The sequence below is a fragment of the Hermetia illucens genome, chromosome 2 (assembly GCF_905115235.1).
Source record: "Hermetia illucens chromosome 2, iHerIll2.2.curated.20191125, whole genome shotgun sequence".
Taxonomy (NCBI): domain Eukaryota; kingdom Metazoa; phylum Arthropoda; class Insecta; order Diptera; family Stratiomyidae; genus Hermetia; species Hermetia illucens.
The window spans coordinates 21,773,642-21,791,905 of NC_051850.1; the positions used below are offsets into that span (position 1 = coordinate 21,773,642).

The following is an 18,264-nucleotide window of genomic DNA, read 5'->3' on the forward strand; positions in this document are numbered from 1 at the left end:
CATCCCGAAAATTCTATAAGGATAATATCTATAGTAACAAAAGAAGATTTGGCGAACACTGCTTCAATGGAGCGATAGTAGACTCGAGATAGCTTTTAGGAACATGAAATCGGTGGCCTTAAAACAAAATGAGTCTCCTAATCCAAAAACCCAGCTGACCTCGCGGTAGAAGGTGTAACTCGGAGGTTGAGTTGAATATGGGATGTCACGATTAAAGGAAGTAAATTCAAGGGAGTATTACATCGTCTTCTAAAATTTTATTCGAGTGTCAGCCTTCGGCGAAGACCAACCTATGCCGAACGAAAGTTCACAAAACTCCAATTCCTAGGAGAGTTAAGGGGAAACACAACGAGGATTCTAAATCAGAGACAAAGTTACTCATTTACTCATTCATTACAATTTCGTTTTACAATCTGACTAATCTACATATGTGCATTGTGTCACGTCAAATCAGCTGAACATAGAAGCATATTCTAGTAAAATCAATGGTAAGAGGAACTTATCTACTAGGTGATCCAAAGCTCAGAGTTCAAGGTGTGGCAGATACATCAACACCGTCGATATTACCCGGAACATCGAATACCTATATTAACACAGGTCTAGAGAGGTGACAGGCGTCAACTCTGCTTTCAGGAAGGCAAAGGTTAAAAGGAAAAAGCGCTATCTGTTCAGTTCGAGGATAGCAAACAAGCTAGCCAGACAATGCTAAATATAAATTCCTTCCTCCATAAGGATATTTACACAGTTATGGTACCTAACTGACTAAGGCGAAATTGTAAGTATCATCTCAACGACACGCTAGGATTTTGAAGAAATCATAAAGGAATCTTGCCTTGATTCTGTTACCCATAGATGGCGGACACATTCGTTGGCCTGGTCATGGATGCTTCTCGAACGTCATATACTGTTTTATATAAGCGTATAGCTGACTTCATCACCATTATCATGGGCAGTATTGAGGAAATCGGTTAATGTGAGTTTTCAAATTTACCATGGTTAATGTCTCAACAGTATAATGAATGCGACAAATGAAGGTATTAAAAAAATCAATGGCCCATGGGAGGATCGAACTCACGACCTTCGCGTTATTAGCACGACGCTCTAACCAACTGAGCTAATGGGCCGCACATATAATGCTGCAGTCCGATTGGATTTATTGTTATCTAAACAAGTAAAAATGGTCGTAGAACCAAGACAATTATCAGTTATTACCGTGGCTGCATGTCGAATACCAGTCGACCCAGCTGTAAATGAGTACCTGGGCCAAATCAATTTAATAGTTCCGGACGAGCTGAGTACTGATTACATTGTGGCGCGGCAGGATTAGCGGCGTTCGAAATTTATTTCGAATGTCGCGAGTACCAGCGGACAGATGACGTCACCGGCGCTCTCCACTCAGTTCAGACCTTGCTACAAGAATGAAGAACAGAGTAGGTGACGAGAAACGTCAGATAAAAAATGATAATAATAAGAAAAAAGACAGTTGGCAGTCATTGTGAGAAGAACGAGTTTTGTTCAGAAAGAAAATAGTTACGGGCGGAAATCAGTATAATTTTTAATATCTCGGAGTTATAATTGGAGTACTTTTTTGAAATTGTGTATTGAACTTTGTTAAATACGAAAAACATGTCAGAAACCTATTTCGAATTATAAAAGAATACAAGCTCCTAAAACATTGCCTCCTGCAGTGTACCCCCGTAGTGTACTGTCACGGTCTCGAATAAAGTGCGCTAACATACAATTGGATTACCGCGGATGGGATTAAGTATTGGATTATTCACTTTATATTACGTTTTCTGTGAAATTAAAAGTATTTAAAGTCGTAAAGTATTTATTGTAGGAATCATACAGGAAAGTCCTAGTGAAAACTACTTGGCAATCTGTGAGACCAACCTATCTTCAGCTGGATAAGACAATGACCTAGATATTAGAGAAATTCAAACATATTAGGGATTGGAAATGCGAAAGAGTAGCCTTAAACAACGATAAACAATAGACCTGGTATAGACTGCAATTTCCTCGAAAAATGGTTTCATTCTAGAACACAAAATCTGAATTAAAGTAACAAAAATATTATTAGGGCAAAACTCTCTAAAGGAACTTTGTAACTTTTCCTACATTAAAATTTGGAATACATTTCCAAAGTCTTAAACACACTTCGGGAAGGTATTGACTTTACGACTACCAATTCCGACTATCGAAAATAGTTTACGATTGGTTTCTGGAATACATGCACGCTCCTCGGCAATAGTAACGAAGGCACCCAGAATGCTCACCTTCTCCAACTTGAGCACGACTTCCGGCCATTTCGGGTGGACTTTCTGGACCTAACCGAATCGAGATAGTTGGGAATCTCGAGTTCTCCTCTCCTTTCTCCGGCATTATACTTTTGGATTCTAAATCTAGTTGACTATTTCTGACAGCTACCGTAAGGTGCACTCTTCTCACATGTGAGCCTACATGATCTTGACTGCAAAATTCCGGTTCAGGTCAAGGAACATCACAATTGAGCAGTGCTAAGCACCAACGGAGATTTCCAATGTAGAGAAGAACACTGGATACTAGAAAGGCCTTCTAAAGGCGGAGTTGTAATCGTGGCAGCTAATTTAAATGCCTCGGTGGGTTCCGAAAAAGCATTCCTTATAATGAAGAACTTGTAGATTTCCAATGTTCGAATACAGAGCTTGCTACAAGATTACTTGGGTTTCGGTTGGTCGACAACGAGTATCTAATCAGATTGACCATATCGCCATCAGCAGTAGATTTGGCAATTGTCCTTTCAATGTGTATAATGAAAGTGACGTTCGTGTTCGAAAGAGGTGATTATTCGATGATCGCCTACCTTCGCTTGCAAGTCATCACTACATCTACTCCAAAATTCAACACGGGATGAAAAATGTTCTCGCTGTGAAAACGACGCAAACTCTAAAGAAGAAGAAGACATTTGAGTGTACATTTGCCACATTAATACGTAGCGCGTAATATATGCATATATTATGTGAGAGAATCCACTTTCGGGTGATATTGACATTCATAGTCTTGAATTTGCAAAGAAGCGGCAACTTTGAAGTATTAAAACTTTGTTAGTAACAGTGCGACTTCCACCAAATTTGGTGGCATCATGCTCTATGTTGTAGCCTACGTTACTGCAAAATGTGGTGCTACGTTGAACTCAAGGAGAGTTTTGCAACCAATTATTAAAAATTATAGTAATATACTATTATTAACTTTATTTGAACAGATATCAGTATGGAACATATTTCGGAGCCTAAGCACCATATAGTGGCAGCCTCTTTACTCTGCAAGGATAAAGCTCAAAATTAAAGCCTAAAGTTTTGAGGTGAATACAGTCCCACTTTAAGGAACCATGCCTGTTGATGGCTTCTCCCTTCTCAAGATAATATTACACCATCCACATCCCAAAATACCACTAGCCTTGCCAGCTGACTACTGTGCCTTTCAAGTTGGTTCACCACATGTAGTCCGCTCAGATAACGATCGTTTTGATTCTGGTGCCAAATAAAGGAGCCATGTTTCATCCATCATTACACATCGGAGTTTTTTATGAAGGAAGAGCTTCAAACACTGCTCAGAATCGCCAACTCGTTGTTTTTGGTCGATTGTGAGCTCATGCGGCACCCAAACATTCATGCACTATATGTCCAACACGTTTATTTGATGCCTTTAGAGCCTCAGCTGTCTCAATCAACTTCACTTTGCGATCATCCATAATTATTTTTTATATTTTTTTGATATTTTCGTCGGTAACAGCCTCTTTGGGCCATCGCCTTCGCCATCGCCTTCGGTACTCATTTCGAGCGTTTTAACCTTAGCAAACCACTTCTTAACGACAACTGTCAAATTTGTGAACGTGTCTTTTGAAGAGCAGGGTTAACTAAAAATCATATAGATTTAATGCTAGTACCGCCTCATGTGTGCTAGGCTACGAACTTTTCAGCTCACCGTATATTCATCGTCGAATCAACCGTTCTAACTTTTTTGCGACCGGATCCAGTATGTTTGTGGCCGTACCAATGATAACGTTCTCTGCGTGGTTGTTAGCCGCAGTTATTGCGGCATTAATTTCGCCTTTATAGGTGTTACGGGGGACTTTGCTATGGGTCGCTATAGTGTTCACTCTCACCTGATTGCCAGAGGGGATTTTAGGCAGTATTGTAATTGACCTATATGTTCTGACATTCACCAAGGCAGAGAGGTGACAGTTAGTTGGATACTTCCAACAACTATTTCCGGCGGCACTGCTAGTTGAATAACCTGGAGTCCGTTGTCATTTGCAGTTTTGCTTTAGCTATGGGAGCCGACCTATCGCCTGAATACCGGTTCCGCACCTACCTAGCTATTAAAATCTTCAAATATGCTTTTAATATCAAACCAGGCGCAGACTTCGAGGGCTTGCTCTACTGCTTCAGAGAGGTATCCTTCTCCAACTTTGGAGACTCCTCTGTCATCGTTAATGAGGGTTATATTTTGAAATTTGCCTAGCAAACGCAAAGTCAGAGTATCATTTGCTGCCCCCGAGGCCTAATAGATGACTTGAAAATGGCTTCATAAGAGAATATAAAATCTGAATTAAAGAAGGAAAAATATTATTAAAGTAAAACTAAAAGGGATTTTTCCCCCTTGGCTACGTCGAAGTTTGTAATATCCTATATAATGTTGACATCCATCGCCGGATTTATGTGCTGATGCCAAAATTTTCGAAAAATAGGAGATTTTAGGACAATTTATATAAAAAAAGCACAATAGGTACTTGATCAAAAACTACATCTACAACTATGAAAGAAGGGAATAAAGGCTAGTCGTAAATGGAAGGCGGTGAAGAAAATGTCCAACCTTGGTCTTTCGAGCGGAGTTTGAAATTTTACACATTGCATATATGGGTATCAAGAGGCGACTAAAAGAAATAGAAAATTGTGGGCTAGCAACCTGAATTTCGAAATTATCTCATTTCTGAAAGGTCCAACACCCCTCATTCCTCAAACGAAAAAAATATTCCTCGATAAAGGCATCGAGAGTTGCCAGAGTGCTTGCGTCCTCCCGTTTGAGCAAGAATTCTGGCAATATAGGCTACACATTCTGACCTAACCGAAGTGAGATGATGGAGCTCTGGAAAGTACTCCACTCGCTCTTGTTGCATTATCCTTTTGGATTCTGATAAGTCTAGTGACACTGACTGATTGACTCTAATAGCTACCGCAAGTTGCACTCTTCCAACATGATAGCCGTTCTATCAAAGGATTTAGACGGTGGGATCCCAGTCCAGGCTAACTGTACAGTGTTTTGCGCCCACATTTCGGATATAGTAAAGAAGGAATGATGAATAGCACCATGCACGAGCCTGTGATGGGAAGCGATTTTTTTTCATGGCCGTAACTACATACAATGATGAAGGAATTGGAGATTTCTACAACTTTGACGGCTAATGTGTTTCGACCGACTACGATCAGCAGTAAATCTAGGTTTTGTCTTCCTAATGATCATCATTTGATATTCGCCTACCTTCGAAGGGGCGGAGACGGCCTACCATCGAAGGGACGAAGAGCGCAGGTCTACACAGTAGTGAGAAAACTTTCCTATTTCGCAAACGACACGATTTATTAACAACCCCAACGAGAATATTGATGAAAACTAGGACGCCATCAAAAGTGTCTTCATAGTATCTCTGGTGCGGATGATGTTGTCAACCACGTCCCAAAAGAACGTCACAAGAGTGAGCCAATTCCAGGATCGATGAACGTAAGAAGCTCTGAGAACTCTGTTGATCACTGTCAAAGAACTTTCAACCGTAGTTCCCTCTTGAGGAAGCCCTGTTACGTACTACTAGGCATTGCTCATCCAACCGGAAATGAAATAATCTCTTCCATCGATGCGCTCAACCGGGGTAAAACCGTCGAAATCTGACGGTCTCTGCAAAAATGTTTCGTGTAGCCCCTGTAGTTTCTGTAGGGTTACTATTTTTTCGTATTCGTAATTCCTGAGAGTCTGATATGTTTCAATGTGGGACACGTTAACAACGTTAGATCCGTCATCGTTGCTTTGTCCATAAGGTGGAAATACAACTATCTGAACACTAATATCAAGCTGAGACTATTTCTTGCTAATTGTCTGGAAGCAGCACATGAAAAATGGACTGAGCTCTTGCTGAAAGCCTTCAAGAGTACTCTGGTCTAATATATTTCGTATGTAGAGCTTCGTCAGCACACCTGTAGAAATGTTGATGAAAAGACGAGAATGACAGTGGATAAGCCACACCTTGAGACACTGCGGTAGCAACTGATTACGCGTTGCAATGGTATCCTCTATCCGAAAATCGTCAACGACTAAATCACAAGCGTGAAAAAAGTGTTTTTAATTTGTTCCAGTATATTTATACGTTTGGCGATTTTGAGAGGCTATATAATCGCAACGAACACTCAATGTTATTGATTCTGGAATATCGTCAACCCTCGACAATTGTCATGTGGGATCGATAAGACTATCGGTGGTCCTAGAACTTTCTTCACAAGATAAATGACCATACCGACGTTTTCAATGAGTTATCGAGATATAGCTATGATGGACACTCTGACGTTTCATCTTCAATTTTTGATCCCTCCTACCCTAATGCTAATGTTATTCTCCGCGATATAATGGTATCCGCACTACACATATGCCACTGCGAGAATATACTCTCACTGCAGGGATGTGACCTTTTTCATTACGCGATGGCGATGCGCTTCGAATTTTGGTTTTCGATGAGACTTCAGATGAGGAAAAACTGTTCCTTACTTGGAGCAGTGTATTTCGGTCTTCCTCGTTGAACTTAGTTCATTTTCAGTAATTCATTTGAAAAGGAATTTTCACTGTTAATCTACAAACTTCAAGCACAATGTAATGATGCAGTTTCTCTTATATTCGCACGAGTTTCGAGGAGTTTTCATTGTCTAAACTCAGCACATACTATTCCATCCATTTGTCTCCTGTCATTAAAAATCTGATTCTACGCCAACCCAAGAGCTGCATTACGAAGACCAACATTGCAGTCCTATTTTATAATACATTATTCACCATTGCAAGAAAGCCAGGAAGAAAGTGTAAACCTAAAAATACAATTATACGAATTCAGGGAGCATTTGTGCAGACAATAAGGCACATAACGGTAGACATGTGAAATACTATGAACGAAGCGAAAACTGCCGAATAGTTTTCAAGAAATTTGTAGTGAATCAGATGGGCACTGGGCCAACTATTAAATGCCATTCGATAGGTCAAACATGCCACGTTGCTGATCACTATCTGAAAATATTTTACTCGACACTATTGACCCGGCTTGACTTCTTGGTTTCCTTGGCTCATTTTCCGGGTAGATTGAATGGGACAGGTGGACAGAAAGGATGATAATGTATCACTAGAAATTGGGACTTTATTTCAATTTCATTTGTTCGGGTTCATTTATCAAGCGCTTTATCAGATAAGATTTTTTCAAGATTGGTTCTGAACTTTAACTTAACAATGCACAAAATAAATTTCTGATCCGAAATCCCACAAAGGGTCGGTATTTAATGTAAATTGGGCCTGCATTTTTTGAATTTGTGATTCACTTCTCTCCTCGGCATTTTACTTAACAATATAGAATAGTCCGGATGGCAAGACGAACGTCACTTTGACATTTAGGTCTTTTCAGGTTTGAAGATTTGACGCATGTCTAATATACAAATGCTGAATAGAGTGTAGTTTTTCGTAATTAGGAAAAACTCTAACAACGTTAAAAATTCTACAAACGCTGAGACAGCAATTCATGTAAACGTCCATGCGTCTCCATGATAAAGTACCCATTACTGCAAATGCATTCTGTTTGATGAAAACCTTCGCTGGAATCTTATTTCAGTATTCAACGTCCCATTTTCGCTCTACCAGTTTAGACGCTTCAAGTTTATTGGTACAACAAATCAATTCAGCAGCAAGTCAAATATGCTTCCAATTAATCATGTCTGCCGACTTTTGTGCCAAGTTCTCATTTCACTTTAAAAATACAACATGCGACACGCTCTCTACATGTGCATCTGATTTTGCGCTGCAACAACATTTTAGATAGATGCATTGTTCTGTGCACTTAGTTGAAAGCTTTGTGTAGGACTTACTGACATTTGTCCTACTTTTTTTCTGCTTTTCTTGTATCACCTGAACTGTGCCATTCTCCCCTTCGTATATGTGATGTGGAAGTGAATTTTAATATTCATCAACGTTGTTAATACGTTTAACGGGCACAGATGCTGTGATTTTAGACTGCATGTAATCAAGGATTACACAGGGGATTAAGAATGCAGCAAACGTTCAACACCGGGTTTGCATTAAAGAAAAAATCATCGATAACCCTTTGAGAAGTACAACCCCCACCATTTGACGAGGAAGTCAACCTCTCGAATCGCATAAACGATCAAGTCCTGGGTTCAAAGCATAGCTCACAACTCCAGTTCATAAGTGTTAATTTGTATCTTCCAGTTTATCCTGTTGATGCAACCTGGGATCGGCTCTAAAGATAATGAAGCCTGGAAGGAGCTGGAGGGTACCACCATAAACAAAAACACACCAAATTATGGAAAGATTTTGTAGACACTCTTAATTCCGAAAAGAATGAGCAAGAGACATGTAGATGCACATCCACATATAATAAGTGAATAAGAAATATGAACAGCAACATTTTTCGGGAAGGAAAAAGGACATTAAAATTCAGAGCAAGAAATATCTGGTGCATATTCTTCCCAGATTGAAACAGTATATGTTATACAACATGTGAGAAAATTTAAGGATGCAGACATGTGGCATAGTTTTCATGCAATTAAGAGTCGAAATTAAATGCTGCGTTCCACTCGGGACGCTTTTATATTCCACCCATTGAAAGCGCATTCCAAAAGGGGGACATACTACATACATTTGTATCCAATTACATATCTTTCTGTCCTAACTACTTTGACCTATAAAATAACGACAAAACCGTCTGAGAGGGATATTATTCTAGATAAATCTACGCAACTGAAATAAGGAAAGCATTTTGAAGTCAACCCGATGTTGAATATATATGCAAGGTTCTGGATTATCCAGGGATCTGTAGATTTTGTTTCCAGTTTTTTTTTCAATATTTCTTGACAAGGTCAATTAAACGGGTGACACTAGGCTCTTGGAGCTGGCTTCTCGCTAAGGATTTAAGGTGGGAGGCTCATCCCTCTCTCCTCTCTTATTTTCGCAATTTTGAGACCCATGTGGATGTCTACATTTTCCAGTATACCAATGTGCACGACCGGTGATTATTTATAATAGATTGGACACCTGAGCTGAGTTCCGTAAGTCCAAATTGGCATTATCACGGCTTTCCAGAACACGCTCGCGTCCTAGCGTAGAGTCTTTATTCAGAGCTAATACATGTTTTCCATTTGCAGCACTTATGTCTGGAGTTGCTCATTTATCCACGGTTATACCGAGATAATTAATCTCTCCCTCTCTCACTATTGACTGAGTCCTTAGCAAATTTTTGTCACTTCAAGGTGGAAGTGACATGACAACACTTGATATCACTTAGTTCAATTCTTCAGTTTGTAAGCCACTTTTCAATTGATCCTATGTTAAGTGGAGTTGCAAATTACCCTGGGGCTTCCTATGGGTCTTCCTTCTCTTTGATGAGTCGGGCAACACCTTTGATTCGAAATGAAAAACTCCTCTTAGGCGTGCCGAAAGTAATAATTCGAAATCTTATCTCAATCTGCCTTAAACAGGCGGAAAATACCATTTGTAGGTCTTTCGTATCACTTCTTTGCATTGAGCAGATCTCTTCATTCTTTTAGTTGCTTCTCAAAGGAAAAGGTCAATATAGGATCCACCCCAACATTCCAACCCTAGGCTGCAAAACAAGTGCCGACGTCATATTAGCATTGAAATCACTGTTGTCGTTAGTGATGGGTGTGCCCTTGGGATGGCCAACCCGTCGACCATCTAGCAGTCAGCAATGCAATTGTCGCCACTCCTTTATGTGTGACCTTCCCACTGCCACTTCCATCTTCCGGTCACAGTGCGTATGATTACCAAGCCTATGCGCCAACCAAGTTCTTCATTTGAGATAATATCAGACCAGCGTACTCCAATGATACGACGCAAATAGGTGATGATGAAAGCTTGGAGCTTTGAGTAACAGTGGAGGTCACTTTCTATGTTCTATTCTCATAAAGCAAGACAGAAAGAACATTGGCGCAGAACAGGTTCAACTTGATCTTAGTGTTGAGATAACTGCATTTCCAGATTTTGGACCGGGTGGATCTAGCGCTACTATTACATCAGGCGACGTCCAGTTCAGTGCCACTTTCGACAGAAACCGCGCTTCCTAGATATACAAATTGATCGACGCCTTCGATACTCTGCCCATTAGTGCATATAGGAAGAGTGAGTGATGTGCCGTCAAATTGAGAACCTTTGTTGGATTTTATCTTACGTCCAACTCTACTCTCTTTTCAAATCCAGAGCACATTTGGCCAAGGTCCATTACCCTGTGAGAAAGCAAACAGATGTCATCAGCGCGGTCGAGGTGTTTAAAGGAAAAGCATTAAAGCATTAAAGATGTTACCGATAACCAAAAAAAGTATTATCGGCAACAAGATACAACCCCGGCGGACTCCGTTTTGAGCCTCATAATCGTCCGAGATTTTACCTCGGTGTACATTTTGCGCCATCACATAACGCTCTGATAATAGCTATTAGTTTCTCAGGAATGTCCCTCCTGCTTGGAGTACACCAGATACACTCCCTGTTCATGCTATCGAAAGCTTTTTCGAAATAGATGAAAGCAGATGAAGCGAAGATCTAAGCTCCCCGCACTATTCCAAAATGATCCGCATGGTGTTGATGTGGTTAATGAGGGAGAGTTCGAAGCGGAAAACAACCTGCTGTATGTCGATTAAACTTTCTAGGTGGTCTTTCTTTGTAACGGCAGGAAGCATCCAATTGTCACACTCACCCTTCTTCCACCCTCTAAAAAAGTCTCGGATTCCCAAGATTTCGATACGAGTGGAAGTAGCAAATCTGCAGTAATTACAGTTCCACTGATAAATAACTCTGCCGGGAGATAGTCAAGATCAGCGCCTTTACTAAGTTTGAGTGCAACGAAAGCTAAATTGATTCCTCTTCCGCTTGGAGGAACAACTCGTATTTGCATGTTACGGTGACTAGCCATTTCATCAATAGAGGAGAACTTCACTGGATGTGATGCGGTTAAGAATCATGAAGTGTTCTTCCCACCTCTTCAGTTGAGGTTGACCGTTGACATCGTTCACAGCACCATCGAAAAGTTTGCGACCACATGCAAGCTCTTTCATGATGCGATCGATATATACTTCGGAAACCATTGAGTTCTCCAGCATCATCCTTGACTAGCGCAATAGGAAATTCTGCCTTGGAGTTCGACGCCCTATATCACTCGCAGCAGTCCGTTCGTCGATCCGGTTTTCCGATTCCGCAAACAACGAGATCTTATGACATCCCCTCAGGACGAGGCCGACGATCTGCATAGCACCTGAGAAGGGTCCATTTTTGATGGCAGACCAATGCTCATCGATATTCTCAGGCGGATTACTCAGCCGGCTGATGTTGAACTTGGGGGTTCGCAACTCCCCAACCCTGCGGGAAGTGGCGGATGCAACATGCAAGCAAAAGTAAGCGGCCATCAGGGCGGACATTCAAGAGTCAACTTCTAAATCTACTGCAGGTCGCGAAGTGATCAATCTGATTGTTCGTACGACGTCGGTCAGCTGAAACCCAACAACAGTTGAAACCCAACTGACTTTATGGAAGGTTATATAGTCGAACAATGTGGCACCAATGACGAGACGGTGAAAGTCGCACAAATCCCCGAACCTCGCACCATTATCGTTTCAGTCACCAATACCGTACTTTCCCATCGCATGTCCGAGCAAGGTGATGTCAAAGCCCACCGACACTCGGTTTCCAATGTACAAGAGCACATTGCCCCAAGAGGTGGAGAAGTACTCTCCAGAGTCCCATCATCTTATTTCGTTTAAGCCCAGAATGCCCAGCTATATATCCCCACTGAAGAAGGCCAACTTATATCCCGAAATTTGGAATTCCCGGTCAAGTTGGAGAAAACGAGCATTCTGACGACCCTCGCGTCGAGGAGCGTGCACACATTCCAGGCCATTTTAGATAGCCAAAAGTCGTAGCTGTAAGGTCAGTCCACATCCGAGACATTGTTAGCGTGACAAGCTATTTATATATTGATAGACGGCGGAAATTGCTTAGCTGTAGAAAAAATAACATAAGCTCTATCGTTTTGCACAACTGTTAAACGATCGGGAATAGGAATGCATCAAAATGACAAAAGGCAGATTTCCTAAACGGAGCGACCGCAGCGCGATAAATAGAATCAAAACTTATTGTTCATCATCAACGGCGCAACAACCGGAATCTGGTCTAGATCTGCCTTAATAAGGAACTCCGGGCATCCCAGTTTTGCGCCGAAGTCCACCAATTCCATATCCCTAAAAGCTGTCTGGCGTCCTGACCAACGCCATCGCTCCATCTCAGGCAGGGTCTGCCCCGTCTTCTTTTTCTACCATAGATATTGCCCTTATAGGCTTTTCAAGCTGAATCATCCTCATCCATAGGGATTAAGTGACCCGCCCATCGTAACTTATTGAGCCGGATTTTATCCACAATCTGACGGTCATGGTATTGCTCATAGATTTCGCCGTTATGTAGGCTACGGAATCGTCCGAACTCATGTAGGGGCCAAGAATTCTTCGGAGGACTCTCCTCCCGGACGCGGCCAAGAGTTCCAGGTTTCCGAGGAATACATAAGGACTGTCAAGATCATATTTTCGTACAGTAAGAGCTTTGACCCTGTGGTGAGACGTTTCGAACGAAACAGTTTTCGTGAACTAAAATAGCCGTGTTGGCTGCCAACAACCGTGCGCGGATTTCGTCGTATCAGAATTTCGTTTGACCAGTGCGATTCGATGCTGTTCATTCTGTGGTTTTTGGCGCTGACGTTGCCGCCATGTACTTCGTCTGCCCTTCATTAATGTGCAACCCGAGATCATATCTAACTAATTCGGCTGTAATTCCATCGGCTCCTGGCGACTTATGGTTTTTAAGCCAATAAATTGCACGGACTGTTTCTTCTATGCTTGGTGATGGATGGATATCCGACTCGCCGATATTTTGGTTGTTGAGCCCAACCCATCGCCTATATCGTGTGGGAAATCAGATTTCCCTCTTTGTCTCGGCAGGATGAGCATCGACGTGTATAAGACTTCATTCTACTAACTTCTTTCTAAAACTTCCACGCCTAGTGCGGTTGCTCACCCGTACTTTTGGAGTTCACAGATCTACTGGTTCTCCCAGGCTTCGTCTATGAAGTCATTTCTCCGTTCGACGGAGTTCTTGGTAGGTTCCTGCGCGAGCCCGCGTTCTTTGTGGACTCGGTATGCATCATTCTTCCATTCCGTTGCTAGCTTATCTTCATCGCCAAACCAACCATTCCGACTTTTCTTGCGGCTAGGGCCAAGTACGTTTATAGCCGCATCAATGATAACGCTGTTCAGGTAATTGTGAAGATTATTTATTAATACTTCCAGGACGTCTGTTAGCTGCGGTTATTACGGCATCCATTTCCCCCTTATAGGTGTTATGGAGGGCTGTGTTGTGATGGCTTCAGTGTTCACTCTCACCTGATTGTCAGATTGCTCAAATAATGCATTCTATAATGTGCAATTGCCTTAACTTTTGCCGCAGATTGCACATTATTGAATGCATTCGGGTGAATTGATCTTGACAGAGGGGAGTGATTTGCCACATCCAAAGGCGCATGTGTATGTTGCTGCAACATGAACTCTCGGAGTTTAAGGCGAGCATCGCGGACATCGGGACTGGTTCGCGGATGGACAGCTAGGAAACGTACGGATTCTGGGATTCGAATTCAGAAAAATTGGGTACGGAGTTTTTAGAGATTATGTTCTTTGTGAAAGTTTTTTTATGGAAAATAAAAGTATAAAAAATCTTTAGCGGAAAAATAGATTATTAAGGTAGAGATGCGGAAGGTAGATAGCGGAATGATCGGTGGCCGATTCAATGTTCAAAGAAAACGATTTTCACCACACCACGCCACCTTTTCCGTTGTAACGGAAATTAAACCGAAGGAGATGGTTTTTTGTCTGGGAAGAGGCAGCATCGTTTTGGCATTTTGGGTGAAGTAGAGCCTGCCATAAAATAAGAATCGGAGGTTATTATCAGGATAATTAATAATTACCGAGGTCAGAAGAAGAGAGTTAAAAAAATGAAGAAAATTCATTGAGAAATGCCGTTTTCCGCTGAAATGAGAGTGCGAGGTATTTTCGCCCTCAAATTCAGGCACTGATATGGTGGTGTATCACCCTTCTACGACTCTCGCCAAAAACTTTATTAGTTTGTGATCAATGCGATACAGATGTAGGACATCGATTACCCAGGTATGCGGGACGCTGTCGAAAGCCTTGGCATAATCGATATAGCAACTAACGAGGTTTCTTTTTCCTCTAGTTGCTTGTGCTACAACTACCGAGTCGATAATGAGTTGCTCTTTGCAGCAGCTCTTCTGCTCCTCGGACAGAATGTTTTTGATCTCGAGATACGCATTGACCCTTCCACTAATGATGGACGTTATGAATTTGTAGAGGTTTGGTAAGGAAGTAATTGGTTTGTGTCTGCGAGATCCTACACCGTGCCCTTCTTAGGGATAAGGTAGATAATCCCCGCAGTGAGGAAACATGGAAAGTCCTTCAGTCAACTTATAACCTGATTTATGCTCTGTGCCAGCGGACCATGTATACTGGTGAGCTTTTTGTACCAGGAGTTCTATACCTGATCCAGACTTGGGCCCCTCCAATTCTTCGAGCTGTTTATGGCTCGTCGAACTTCCTCTTTGGTAGCGCCCGCAAAATTCATGCCAGGCGTATTGGCATAGCAATATAAGAGTTCTCAGTCAAATTTAGGAGCTTGTATTTAACAACGTTCAATACACAATTTCAACAAATTACTCTTATTATAACTCCCAGATATTAGAAATAATACTGATTTCCGTATGTAACTGTTTTCTTTCTGCACGAAAATCTGATAACTCCGAGATATTAGAAATAATACTGATTTCCATATGTAACTGTTTTCTTTCTGCACGAAAATCTTTCCTTTCCCGTGACTGCCAACCAACTGTCTTTTTTTTCTTTTCTAATTCTTTTTTTTCCTATCTGACGTTTTTCGTCACCTACTCTGTTCTTCACTCTTGTAGCGAGTTCTGAACTGAGTAGAGCGCCGGTGACGTCATCTGTCCGCTGGTATTCGCGGCATTTGAAATTTGCGCCACATCACTTCGCCCCCAGATGAAACCGAGAGGTTTCAGCGACCGAATCCGGAACTGTGTTCCCCATCAGTCCTTGAAGCGAACGCGCCATTGTTTAGGGTTGCACACGGGCTTCAGCCTGGACAGGGAAACCGCCTTTTCGTGTCCACCGATCTCGAGCTGGAAGAAATAGCGGGTGCCTTCGACGGTGATCCACTCAACATGCTGGGCGGGTAGCCCCCGAAGTCCGCTTCCATGACCGTAAACTCCACTGTCTGGACGCTCTGTTGGGATTGGTTGAGTGATCTGAAAAAACTCCGCTGGTTCCTCGTGTACGTTGCATTCTGGGCACGCCTGGAATGACTTTCGCCATATCGTCGTAACCGGCTGTATACGACAGAAAATTTCTGCTTTAGTTTGTCCAGAATGTCCCAGATAACGCTCGAGGACCCTCTGGTGCAACAAGGTGCGGTAAAATGTAATGCCTCCCCCCCCCCCTCCCTCTCCCTGTCGTAAACATATCAAATCATCGAATGTTATTGAAAAACAATCTAAAAGGGAGACGTCTACATTCCTTGAATTACAAGCTAGAAATTTCTTCTTTTTTCATTTTCCAAAATTATCAAGCGGGGAACTCGTGGCAGGTTTCGCTCGGTATTGCTCCGTCACAGTACCACGCTCCAACAAACCAGATTTTCCTTTGGGATATCATTTGACCAATTCATTAAGGAATGTCTTTGGCATGTATTTATCAGCCGCAGTACATGGTATTTCCCTTTCAAAAAGTGCAAAAACAACGCTTCGTAATGGCACTTCTGATGTGACGAAGGCCAAACGATACCTAAGGTTCTCTATATAAAATATGTCACAAGTAGGGTCTCGCTACTTGCTTATATTGGAGGCATCCTGATAGTTTCCAGAGAAAACACTCTAGTCAGGCAGATGGTACGATACTCGTATCTCCTTTCCTTGCTAAGGGCACGTTTCATAAACAGAATATTCTTAAAAACTTCATAGATAGCCTAAACAAGTCCTTTGAGATAAGATGAAAAGCGAGCCCTTGACTTCCGCAACAGCAACCTAAACTTTTGATGTATACTGAAATCATAAATGGGAAAATTAATATACAAACTGAGCCGCAAATTAAAAATCAAGTAACGCATCACAACCCCCAGCAATCTTATCCTGTTTCATGCTGAGCACAGCGGGATAAAACTTCCGCACGGGACCCAACAATATTAGCGCTAATATGCTATTCATTAGTGAGTATCCAGAAATGCTGATAAACATATTTTTAGCATGCCTCGAACATCAGTTTAAATACTGAGAGATGAATGGAGAGCATTAGCTTCAAATTTCAATCGCACCCCCTGAATGATTTGTATATTGTAGTTGCACATATTTGAAATGCCTTGACTTTTATCGGGAATTGTTCAAGTTTAAAGAAAATAAAAATAAAGCCATTAGTCAAACAGCCAGTTTCACTTTAATTTTTTACAAATCAATACACAAAATCACTGAAAAAAGCATAAAAACACAAAAGAACGAGACAGTCATCACAGGCATTGTGTGATCCATTGTTTTTTGCTTTTCATTTTCTTCTAAGTTTCTACCGAATTATAATAAAAGCTAAAACTGAAGAAACTAATCATTGCTTTTTCTGGCATCTCAAAATGAAAATGAGTGACGTTATGGGAGGCTCAGATACATTCCATTAGGCGCCTACCCCGTTGCCGACACTTTTGTTTACATTTTCTGTTACGAAATTTTCAGACTGCTTCCGACAATTTTGGAAAAATAAATGTGTTTCAGATATCTACATTGTTTAGGAGAGATGTTGGATTTTCCAGTCGATTTATAGTTTCCGCTTTTCATAGTCATAGTCATATGTATGCATTCTTGAAAGTTTGATTTTGGTTTATAAGAAAAATATTTTTTTTAATGATACATTCCGTTTCAAAATGCCGGTTTTTTGGCAAATAATTGAAGTTGGAAGCTCATTTCCCATTCACATGCCTATGTAGGCGTGGTGAAAATCAATATGATGAATACCAGCTATTAAAGCATAAACAAATATTTGTAATATCGCAAGAAATTGAGGTAATGTGCATTTTTTCCAGCTCCATTTTTTTTTTCGTAGTTTAAAATGGCAAAAAAATATGTCAGTCAACCCCCCACAGTCAACCCCCCAGCTGCGGATAAAATGGAAGTTTTTGCTTCACCGTCCTAAAAGCATATCGTACTACTTCCATCTGCTTGGAGAAATTAATGAAAAAGTAATTTAAATTGCTGTCACTAGTGTCTGATACCCAACTGTCACCAGTAACTAGGTAATTCGGCCTGCAAATACACTACATGGTATGCACAGTGCCCCTTGGGACTGTGAATTCATGATACTGGATGAAAAGCAAGCAGATACCATACATAATCGAATTAATTCATTTCCAAAAGGGATTTCCTGGATTACTACCGATTTTGAAATACGAAACATATAGTACGTGCGTTCAACATTGAAGGGTGAAGTACATGTCATTGCATCAAGAGGTATCTTGCTATGGAACGAACGTCATAATTGTTGGAAACAGTAAGTATATGCATATTTAGATATTCAAAATAACAATTTTTAACTGATATTAAGAGAAGGACATTAATGACAGGAGTCAGAGCCGATTTCTTGTGAGTTTATCTAGAAACATCTAATTGGGCACGATATCTATAGATATGCCTGGCGTACCAGGTTAATCCCGGCCTAAGTGGCAAACGCAGAGCTGCATGCCACCAGGCGTGTGTCATGGGTTGCGGATAACGACATGGCCAACCGGGTCAGATAGGAATATCGCAAGTTGATCTTGAAAATAAGTAGCCGCGGACAAGCAGAACGTTTCCATTTC

The 18,264-nt window shown here is 41.3% G+C and overlaps 1 protein-coding gene and 1 non-coding gene across 2 annotated transcripts in view; both read right to left on the bottom strand.

Annotated features, from left to right (window-relative positions):
* Window positions 1-18,264, bottom strand: part of LOC119647917 (neuronal calcium sensor 2) — a 628,794-nt gene that overhangs the window by 526,349 nt on the left and 84,181 nt on the right. The gene's annotated exons all lie outside the window — the stretch shown is intronic.
* Window positions 1,051-1,124, bottom strand: Trnai-aau. The gene has a single exon. It is a non-coding gene; the product is annotated as a tRNA-Ile (tRNA).